The 11,353-nt window shown below is 52.9% G+C and overlaps 1 pseudogene; it reads right to left on the bottom strand.

The window, feature by feature from the left end:
* Window positions 1-10,675: 10,675 nt before the first annotated feature.
* Window positions 10,676-10,791, bottom strand: LOC120589366 (uncharacterized; annotated as a pseudogene).
* Between the last annotated feature and the right edge of the window lie 562 nt (window positions 10,792-11,353).

Raw genomic sequence — 11,353 nt, 5'->3', positions numbered from 1 at the left:
AAAAAAAAAAAAACCCTCTCTATAGTTTAGGAGAAAAAATAATGCTAGGTAGTACCCCGGTGAAGCCTAATGAGAAAATTCTGCTAGCGTGACGGCTGGCTACATTTTCGTTAGCAGCTATAAAGAATAACAGACACATCGAGTTGGCAAACGGCTGGTGTTCACTGACATTTCGAAGAGACCAGGCGTGTACACAGTGTCTGTCTGCACAAAGGCCAAATCCTGGAGCCTCATTACTTTGTCTGTGGTCAAAGCGACTGCCCGAAAGGTAATAAAAAAAAAGATAGTTTGTCCCCGAGGTCGCTGACAGAGTTATCAGGAAAGACACCACGACTTCCTGTGCGTTTCTCCAAAAAAATATCCCTTGTGATTTGGTTTGTGAAGATGATGCTCCAGCTGTCTCTGTGTCACGGCAGCGAGACGGTGTCCTATAAGTGCCTTGACCTTGGTTAGGTCAAGGATGCAAAACGCCCCCGGGTTTTCTCCGCCAATGCGTTCATACGGAAAGTTTGTTTCCGATTCGCGGAGGTTCTCTGTTGTGACTTAACGTGTGACAGTTTAAGTCCGCGAGTTACAGTCGGCCGACGGTCTTTACATGCGACTTCTCTTCCTGTGATCGGTCCACGGTGAACCGACCGTGTCGGTTTTACGATCCATCCTCTGATCCAAATCTTCTAGCGGTGGCTTCCCTTTCAGAGCAGTGACTCCTGCTGGATGTCCCCATCCGTTTCAGTCCGTGGCGGACACCGTCTCTAGCTTATTTTCCTTAAGACGTCTCCTTCACTAAATTAGTCCTCGGCTTAGAAATTTTAAATGACGTCTGTTTTCTGAGAGATTTTATTTACATCTTCTAACACCCGATCGCCCTAAATCCATCCCTTCTTCACACCTTTCTGCCGGTCTGTGTGTGAGCTAGGACCCCGACTCCCCCGACGTGCAGGGGACATTCCTGCCCTGAGCCTTCGCTTACGCCATTTTTCCTTCCGGAAAGATTCTGAATCACCCAAGGCTTTTGATTTTTCTGTCGTACTTCCCGTCGGCACACTGCTCTGACGATAACCATGTCATGATTTCTAGAAGCAGTTTTCTCCTGAGCTACGTGTCATCTATTTCGATGGCATTTTAAAGAGATGAGAGAGGGACAGTTTTTTTTTTTTTACCCCCACTAACATAAGATATTTTATACAAAGTCGGTATCGATAGATATGAAGGGTTTCTCTACGAACCTTTCCTTCCCCTCTCGCTCTCCCCCAGATTCATGCTTCTGTCATGCTGACGTTCAGAGTCAGAGAAACAGTTGCCGAAACGATACTTAATGCGAGAAATCCTAAATGAATTCGTTTTATTTTAATTCAATATTAACGAAAGCCGGCGACACTGCCGTTTTAATAACGTTAACATCAGTCCCTCTAATACATTTTCAGCCCATTGCCATGATGCCGGTTGTCAGTTCATGGCCCCCAGTTCCACGGAGTAGGGGAACAGCTCAGCGACACTGGACCTGGACCCTGTCACGTGTTCCTTTGGCAGGTGGTGAATGCTGAGCCTTGTCGGTGGAAGGCAATAGGGCGGCCCTGGGGGAGAGTGCTTTCTGGTGCCACCTCTGTGGGGCCGGGCTGAGTGGCACCTGCCTGGAGGGGGAGAGGTCCGCTGACAGGTGTGGACCTTGGCCTGCTCCTTGTGCTGTCTTCGCCCTGGCAGGTGACATCGCTCTGCCAACAGCCAACATACGTGAGAACCCAGAGAAGGAGGTGCTGAATCTTTACCCTCAAACACAATCTCTTCTTTGAAAGGAAACCTTTAATATTACTCTTTAAAGTCCATGGTATTTTTAAGTAAAAAAGTCATCATCTTTTATATCGTCGGCTCTCGTCTGTTAATATGAACATGCTTTACAGATTTTTTTTTTTTTTCCATTTTCTGGACGCCGTGGAAGTCAGCCGTCATGGCTTGCTCGTTTTACTGTTTTGTATTTAAACGCAGCTTTTTTCTCTTTCTGTTTTAAGCTAGCGTACTTTGTGTTTCGGCGATTTGACTGCGACGTGCTTCAGTTCTGTTTCCTTTGTATTTATGCCCCTTCAGGATGGTCGCGTTTCAGGGACGTGCGGCTTGGTGTTTATTTTTGTAAAACTTAGAAAAATTAGACCCTTACTTCTTTAAATATAGTCTCCGCTCCTCCTCGGCTTCTGAAACTCCAACTGCGTGTCAATTGAGCCTTTGAGAATTTCTCTATCTGCTGCTGCTGTTTCGTTATGAATACTTCTTCTCTCCGCTTTATTTCAGAAAAAAAACTGATGAATTATTTTCAAGTTTACTAATCTTTATTTTCCAATGTTTAATTTACGTTAAATCCCACATGGATGTATGAATGCGTGTTTGTGTGTGTGTCTAGCCAAGTTGCCACATAGAACCAAGCGTGGCACCTGGAGAGTCAAGGAAAATTTTACAGAGAAGTTGGCATTTAGGGGGCTCTTCGAAGGATGATGGTAATGGGAGAGTAGCACGTGGGTGGACATTTACCCAACAGAAACGGCAAGAGCAACACTCGGCACCCACTGGAACCTCTGGGCACACAGTGGGACTCCCCTGCGCTGATGCTTGTGGTCCTAGCCCCCTCCTTTCCAAGGCCAGCTGTCCAGCTGACCGAGGAAGAAAAGGCAAAATTATACACCAAATTGATTCATAAAACCTTATAAGTTTAAGACACATGGTACTCATCTATTCTGCAATTTCAACTGGTGTGGAATTTCTAAATTATCCACCTGTCATTTGGAGACCTATTTTTACCCTTGATTATTTCCAGCTTGGATGTAAAATTCTCTCATGGGCTGGTCCTGTGGGACTTGGCTGGAACTTCCAGAACACAGTCCACTTCTCAGAGGGGCAGGGTTACAGCGGTTGAGCAGAACTCCGAGGTCAGCACTTGGCTGTCATCTGGGTGTCGGCGCTGATCAGCGGGGCGCACACGGGCGCGTTCCGTGACTGGCCCGCGTCTTCAGGAATGTCGTGTGTGGCCAGGGTGGCAGGGCTGGCGTCCGGGGATGTCCGGAGTGCCCCGGTGCTCCGGGTGGGGAGCCCTCCGCTGCCGTCATGATTCTAACAGCACGACGCTGTGAATCAGCAGTAACAGCATGGCGGTAATCCAAAAAATCTGTGCCAGAATTACAGCGCTGTGACATGGCAGCCACCCCCTCACTGGTGGGGCCAGGGCAGGGTGGCGGGGGACCCCTCTCCCCCAGGACAGCCTTCTGAGCCTGTCTCCTTTTCTGCTCTGAATATTTTCAGTTCATTCAGCTGTTACGAGTCTCCAACCACGACATTGAGGTATTATTCCTCAGGACGTGTGGATTGCGTTTGCCAACATCCTTCTCGAAATGTGGCCTAGAAATTCAAGTTTTCGCAGATACGTCCTGAGTGCAGCGTGCAGAACTGTGTTTTTCCTCGAGAAAATGCTTTATTTCTACTTATGCATCACCTGCTTGCTTTGGCTTTTTTTTTTTTAATAGTAAATTGATGATTCCATGCAGTTTATAATCCGCGAAAACTCATGGTTCTCTCCACACGATCCATGATTACGTCAAGTTCCTCGTTGTTATTTAATCCCAAATCAGAGTTTTTTGTTGTTTTGTTTTTTTTAATCCATATAAAGTTCCACCTGATTTACAGGCAGACCTCAGAGGCGCTACAGGCTCCATCCCAGACCACTGCAGTAAAGCGAGTTGTAATGTTTTCACCTTCAATTGGTTAAAAAAAAAAAAAAAAGATGCCATCTGGGAAGCACAGTAAGGCGAACCGCAGTGAGAGGAAATGTGCCCGGATTCTTACGAAACGAGCCGTTCGTTAAAGGTCGCTGGGGGTCCACGTGTCAACCCACTCCGATTCTATCATTAATCTTTACTCCACTTGGTGGCAGTCACAGGTTGAAAAAACTTCTGCATCTCCATCGGAGGCATTTAAAGACCTTTCCATGGGCGCAGACCCAGTGTGAGTCCCCGGCACACCGTTGCAGACGCCCCTCCGGACGGCGCTGCTGGGTGCAGACCCTCGGGGGTGAGGCCGTCAGAACAGGTCGTCACTTCCCTCTCCAGAACAACAGGATACCGTGAAGCACAGAGTCCCTGCCACGTCAGATCCCCAGAGAACCCCAGAGAGAGACGCCGCGTTAGGGACGCGTTCGGAGCACATCTGTGCGGACTGGGGCTGGAGCCTCCACCTCCCCACAGCTGTGCCGAGTCCTTCCGTCAGATGCGGACCGGGCTCGGGTCCAGAAGACGACATCGATGGCGTCCCCGGGGCGTGAGACAGGGCCGGCTCCTCAGGACAGCTGCCCTGGTTCCCTCCCAGCCCCCCGGCTTCGTCCCGCCCCCCCGCAGAGTGGGGCCTGGGGACCTCTGACAAGAGACCCCTCTCCCACGTGTCCCCCCTCTCCCACGTCCCCCGCTTGTCCCCTCCACGTGTCCCCTCCACGTGTCCCCTCCATGTGTCCCCTCCACGTGTCCCTGCCACGTGTCCCCTCCCCAGCCTCTCGCTCCCTCTGCCTGTCCCGCTGCCGAAGGCCAGAGTTTTAGGGACAGGCAGAGCTTGGAGATGAGCAGACACTGTTTGTGAATCGGGCCGCGGAAAAGCAGCCAGCCCCTTCGAGGGCGACGTGACAGGGACACACGCGTGGTCTGTGTGCTCCTCGGCACACGTCTGGGTTGATTCCGTAGAGGGTGAAGCCGACCAGACCACCAGGGAAAGGAGCCAGCCCGTGCTCAGGGAGCTTTCATAACGGGGGGCTCGGTCACATAACAGGTGCAGCCGTCGCTCAGAGGGCCAGCCAGCCCTTACGCCTTTGCACCAGGAGTGGCCCTGTCGTCCGCTTCCTAAATGGTGTGCTGGTGCCTGGCTTTTAAGCAAACAGCCGCGTCTTCCAGGCCCAGCACCCGGGAAGTCCTGCTGTCACCGCGGGGCACAGTCTCAGCTTTCAGACCTGGCAGCCGTGATCCTGCCTCCTGGAAGGTTCCCGTCCACTCGGAATAATCCGCCGCCCGCCCTCTGACCCCGGGCCGTGGGGCTCATGTGCCGGCCGTCCCGGGCACCCGGGGGACCCCTCGCTTCTGAGACCGAGCTTTGGGGTTCCCAAGACAGTGTTCGTTTTGATGTATCGCTGGTTATGATTCATGACGGTGAAGGGGTGCATCGGGCGCGTCCGGCGCGGGCGTCCAGGTGTCCTCCCGCCGCCCAGCTGCTCCTCGTGCTTCTCCCGCAGTCACGTGTGGCGACCCGCCCGGAGGGCTGACAGCCAGGGAGGCTCCCCGCACCCCGGTGTCCAGAGCTTGGTGGGTCTCGGTCACACAGACATGACTGACTGCCGGGGCGGCTGGCCTGTGTCCCCTCCGGTAGCTGACAGGAGAGACCAGTGCCCCCCGATAAGCCACTCTGGTAACGCGGGGTGTCTGGCGTGGCCCGGGGTCCCAGCAAACCAGGACATGCGTGGCGGGCATGGCATTCAGGAGGCACAGAGGCCGCCCCCCTGGAGCTGAGGCCGAGGCCGGAGCTCTCCTGGGCAGGTCGCCCGGGGCTCCACACGTCCCTCTGGGCTTCTCGGGGGCCGGTGGCAGCACGGAGAGCTCCGTGGGAGTCTGAACATCCATCGGTTCATTCGTCCGCTGGACCAGCAGCCCCTGAGCCCTCCCCACACTCGTCCTCGTCACTGGACTTCGGCTTTCCTCGTCGTTTTTGACCGGCGTGTCCTCCTGAGTTTGAAGTTTTCCGTCGCCTTCGTGAGTGTCCCGGCTCGTGGTCCTGTTGGGAGAAAGGCAGTCCCAGCTGGCGGCGCCTCCAGCCTGCGGTTCTCTTGGCTTTAATTTGCCCTGCATGTGACTGACCTTTACGCCCGACCACCTGTCCCTGTAGCCGGATGCTCCCGGCTCACCTAGCACTGTCCACGCCGCACCCCCCAGGCCATTGTGTCTGCTGCGCTCACCCCTCAGCATCCTTCAGACATCCTACGCCTCCTCTGCCTTAGGGGCGTAGCCAGCTCGCCTGCTGTCTCCCTTTGAAGTTTTGTCCACAGGTATGTGTTCAGTTCCCTCTGTCGGCTCCTCGGTGCCTTTCCCCCGGGGCTCTCCCCTGGGAAGGCTTTTCAGAGTCTCTAACCGGAATAGAATGTCCCTCCCCCAAACGTCCCTTATCCATTCCCCGCTTCAAGTTTTTTTTTCTCTTCAACGTATCATTGGATTTTTAACATATTATGTATTTTAGTGATTATAATGTTTACCTGCCTCTTCTCTCTAGAAGTAGATATCGAATGCCAGGAATTGTTCTCATCTATTTCGTCCATCATTTTATCCCGAATGTTTAGAGTAGAACTTGACAGATAATAAATTTCACTAGGTAGTTCTTTAATGAACGAATAAATGAATGAATCTCTGTATTTTCACACAAAAGGTGCTGCTATTAAACAATATCTTTCCTCCTTTTACTTAGCTGGATGTTTTGAAAGTGTGTGTCCTAACACATGGGCCTTTTCAATTCAGCCCATTTAGCCACATCTTTGTAAGTTTAAGATGGGCCAGTTGAAGCTGTTCCAAGCTCTTGAGGTGCTAGAGGTAGATTTGAACCTGTTTTTCCATTTCTGGCAGAATGTCCGGTCCAGCTGAATAATTTCCTCTACTACTCAATTTTCTCAGCTTGGAGAATGCATACCGTCTCCCTCCCAGAGTCCCCCGTGAGAGTTATGTTCCATGACATTTTCTTAATAAACTTGTCCCCCGGCTTATTTTTAGACATTGATCTCCTCCTTTAATTGCTCCCATAACATCTCAGCTACGCGTGTTCAAAAAACCAGGCGTCTGGCTTTCGATCTCTCTCTCCCGATCATCACTGCCAATTCTTAACTGGACAGGGTGGTAAAACAGTGAACGGAAAATATTAGGAACGCCCTCCTGATGAATCCATTTGGCTTCTAGTCGTCAGCTGTTCTTTTCAAGATATTAATCGCGTCTGCCCCGTCAGGAGTCTTAAAAAAAATAAATGACCAAACGTGTCCCTTCTCCACATCTGGCTTGGTGTTTCTTCATTTCCTCGTGGTTACTCAGGAACGGCTGTGATGACCGGTCGGCTCCCTGGTCAGTCACTGTCTCTGGGCACCTCAGAGAGGGCGGCGAGGTGCACCCCGACATGGCTTCTCCTGCCTTCGCTTTCCGTTTCCCCGTGCGGACGTTTGCCGTCTGAACACGGGCAGCAAGGCGGCACCTGCCTGTCTACGTTATCGGCTTTGGGCCACCGCCCGGGCCGCAGGCCTGGCCTGACTGTTCCGCCCGCACGCCACAGAGGCGCCCTTCCCGCTGTCGCGAGGTGTCGCGAGCCTCCGCCGGTGTTGTCTGTACCATCCCGCGACACTCTCCGCTCCCGCGTACTGGCTTCGCGGCCTCCTTCCATCTCGCCCAGTGTCCTCAGTCCCTTCCGCCCCGGCACCCGCTGCCCGCATTTACGCTCCGCAAAGCGGAGGGGCCGTGGCCCATTTCCCCTCCTCACCTGCAATTTCATAGCCGGAGAGACTTTTCTTCCAGAGCATTCGACACCCCGGATCGTGTCCACCTCTGGGACGGGCATTGGTACCTTGCTCACACCTGGACTTCTCCGTCCGCCTTCCAGAAGCCTGGGAAACGTCAGCCGTTCGGGTTCATGGCCGTGGGACTCTGGGACGAGCTCGTCGTCTCTTCCTCACTGGCCGATGCCTCCTTTCCATGGACACGAAGCCACGAGAAGCGAATGAGCGAGCGATTCCGCAGCGGCTCCCTTTTTCCCACGGAGCGCCCTTCGCCGTTACCTCCCCGTCGGAAAGCCTTGTCCTCGATACGCTGTTTGCAAACTAGAACGTAGGCGGCTATTGTTATTAAATATGTCACCGTGTGCAAGCATGTTCATGTCCCGAAAGGACGCCGAGGACCCCACAACGATTTTTAGAGGTCCCTGGCTGCAGCGTCTGCTCGGACACGTTCGGGACGCCTGGGACAATAAAGCCTTCGCCGGGGGACGTGGGGAGGGAGGCGCAGGCCCGCGGCAGCTGCTGTGCGGCCCCGGCGTGTCCCCACGTCGGTGCCGTGATGTCAGGCAGGCGTTCCTGGGACATTCTCAGTGGCTGAGTTTCTCAGTGTTTGTTTCTGCAGTAATAACCCCGTTTCTCTCTCGAATCTTTCGAAACAGTGAATTAACCATGGCGCACGCCGTGGTGTCGGCCGACCCAGTCGCACGCTGTCGCGTGGAACCGAAATCCTCTCCCTCAGATTTCGCTCTGTTTCCAAGAGTTCGTCTCACCCCCCCGGGTCGGTGGCATATCCTCTTCCACCCGATCCGCTTATTTCACATAAACTGGACGAGAAGTGAATTTCCATCAACCGTTCAAAATCCTCACATTTATAGTCGTGGGTTCATAAAACGAACAGGTTTCAACGAAAATCGCATTCGACTTTATTTTTGCTGACACGGATTTGTGATCACAGTGTCTGGAGGCCACGGACTCGGCTGCCGTCACAGAGATGCCGCATCGGGGACGTGCACGGACCGGGGAACGCGTCCCGGCGGGAGCCGCCCGCGCGCCCTGTCCGCCCTCTGCGCTCCGCGTCATAATCACGTCGGGTTTGCCGTCCTGTCTCTTGAAGTCGCTGGGCCCGCGCCTGCCTTTGTCCTTCGGGGCGGTGTCAGCAGGACGGAGCCAGTGGGATGCTCCCTTCTGGAAAACTCCGTCTTCGCTTCGCCGGGTGTCACCGCAGCCGCCTGGCTTTCATTCCGCGCCCGCGTCGGCGCCGCCTCCTCTCCCGCGCGAGGCCCCCGCGTTCCGGCTGCCGCAGGCTCCCGCGGCCCGCCGAACCCTCTCGGTCGCTCCTGAAGCTAACGGGGCTTTTAATACCAAGGTAACGCTGCTGACCTCGGCTCACCTTTCTTATCAAATTTCCTTTTCCTCCTATCTTTCGTCCCTGCCTCAGTGGCTTCGGGGAGTGTAATGGCAACGCTTTGCAGGTGGCCATGTGGGGATCTGTAAGCTGCTGTCTCCCTGCCGAGCTGTGCTGCCATCTGCTTCTGCACAGCCTCTTGGGGAAGGTGCACCATCGTTCCATCAGAGAGGGCACGGGAGCCCCTTGTCCCCCTCCGCCTGTCCTATGACTCTATGTCCTTCATCTGTGGTTCCCGATTACGTCCTTTCTTAATACACTGGTGACCTGGTGAGCAACGCACTTCTCTGAGCTCTGTGAGCCTCTCAAGCAACGTAAGCCAACCCAATGAGGGGATGTGGGGACCTCCGATTCACGGCTGGTTGGTCAGAAGCACAGGTGACAACCTGGGCTCGCAACTGGCCTGTGACGTGGAGCGGGGCTGGGGGAGGGCCTTGTGGGACTGAGCCCCGAGCCTGTGCACCTGGCGCTGACCCCGGTGTCCTGCCGGTGTCCGCGATTCGCTTGGCGCTGTGTGGGTAAGTTCCCTACAGCCGCCTCCACACGCGTTAGAGCTGGAGCCAGGAATCTGGAAGCATCTGCAGCTTTGGGTAAATGTGGACTCTTCTGGGTGAGGCTAGGAAACCAGCACTGCCCTAAGGATTGGGGAATAAAGTGATTCAAGTTAAAGCAGAAGGGGGGAGTGGGGTGGGGGGGAGGGGAGGGGTCACAATGAAGGTCAGGAGGGTCGAACACCAGCCCCGAGGGCATCAGCCTGAGGCACAGAGCTGGAGGGCCCGAAGCCGGGCGGGAAACTGCGGCCACTTCTGGAAAAGACCCGATGAGCCTCGTCGGTCAGCAGAGGATCAGGGCGGCCCTCGCCTCCCCCGGTATAAATATACCTTTTATATCAAGCTCATGAAAAATTTGCCCAAACTGCTCCCCGGGGGACCTCCAGCTCCTCCTCCGGGGGTGCAGGGCCCGCCAACCCGTGCTCAGCCTGTCACTGGAACAGTCACAATGCGTCCGGGAAACGGCCTCCTGGCCTCTCTGCTGTGCGGCGGGTCCTCGGCAGCGGTGCAGGTGGCGCAGGTGGTGCCCAGGGGACCGCTGGTTTGACAGGTGTGACAGGCGTGAGCCGCGGCCTGGCAGCAGGACACAAGCTTGCTATTCAGCGATAAGACATTCACGTTTGCTTTATGGTAAGAAAGGGAAGTTATTAACTGTACTTAAATGTTTGCGTATTTTCTCACCATGGTCTATTTTGAACTAGAATGGCTAATAAAAAATATTGTTTTCTTCACTCTGTAAGAGGATCAAACAGAAACAAGTCTAGTGTGTTGAGTAGCACTGGACTAAAACATTACTTATCTAACAAAATTTAAAAAATTATCCTGACACATTTAAATATATCAACTTCTTATTTGATGATGTATTGAAACGATATTGATTCTGTGTATCAGTATATTATGGTAAGAATGTATATGTGTATTTATTCACCTGTAAAATTCAATTAAAGTGCCGTTTCTCTAAAACCTTTTCCCTGAACATACATATGTGTGCATGTGTGTGTATGTCTATGTATACACAGATACGTATGCACGTGTGTGTGTTCATGTGCATATAAATATACCTTTTATATCAAGCTCATGAAAAATTTGCCCAAACCGCCAGCGAATTATAGCAGTGGAGTTTTTTTTATTGATAGTCCAACTTCTTTTTTTTAATATTTTTTTTTTATTATTTATTATTATTTACGCCTGCAGTACCTGGTCTTCCTAGGTGGTCTCCCATCCAAGTACTAACCAGGCCCGACCCTGCTTAGCTTCTGAGCTCAGACATCGGGCTCGTTCAGGGTGGCGTGGCCGTAGACCATGGTCCGTGGCTCCACTGGGGCGCGAACCCAGGACCTTCTGCGTGTAAAGCAGACGTGCTCACCGCTACACTATGGAACCACGTCCCCGACTTCTTTAATAAATGCCATTGTCCCTGTACTCCTGGGCCAAGCCCACCGCCCTGAAGTAGTCAGAATGCTTTATTTTTCATACTCTCCCTGTTCCTGGAGGCAGCGCAGTGATACTTTCCTTATAAAAATCCTGCCTCTTGGGCAGCCATGATTTTCAGCTTTAAATAAGACAAAATTGATTTTGTCGTGGCGGGCTAGATTTTGTGTGGACCTATGTTAAGATACATTTTTTTTTTCTTTTTTAAATTATATGTCAAATCCGGCTTGACACTGGAGAAACAGCCCATGTCTGACGCTGGAGGACGTGTCAGCCCGTCTCTCCCCGTTAAATGCCAGCTGCCTGGCGGTGATTAGTTCAAGCCAAGGGATCACACTAGGCAGAACTTCCTGTCACAATCGGCTCGATACCGTGTGACCAGAGACAAGCTATTAGTCTCTGGGAGATTGAATTTCATACTTTTAATTATTT

Source organism: Pteropus medius, unplaced genomic scaffold (genome assembly GCF_902729225.1).
Source record: "Pteropus medius unplaced genomic scaffold, Ma_sr-lr_union100, whole genome shotgun sequence".
Taxonomy (NCBI): domain Eukaryota; kingdom Metazoa; phylum Chordata; class Mammalia; order Chiroptera; family Pteropodidae; genus Pteropus; species Pteropus medius.
Note: the sequence above shows the minus strand (reverse complement) of the source record. Positions and strands in the feature narration are given on the sequence as shown.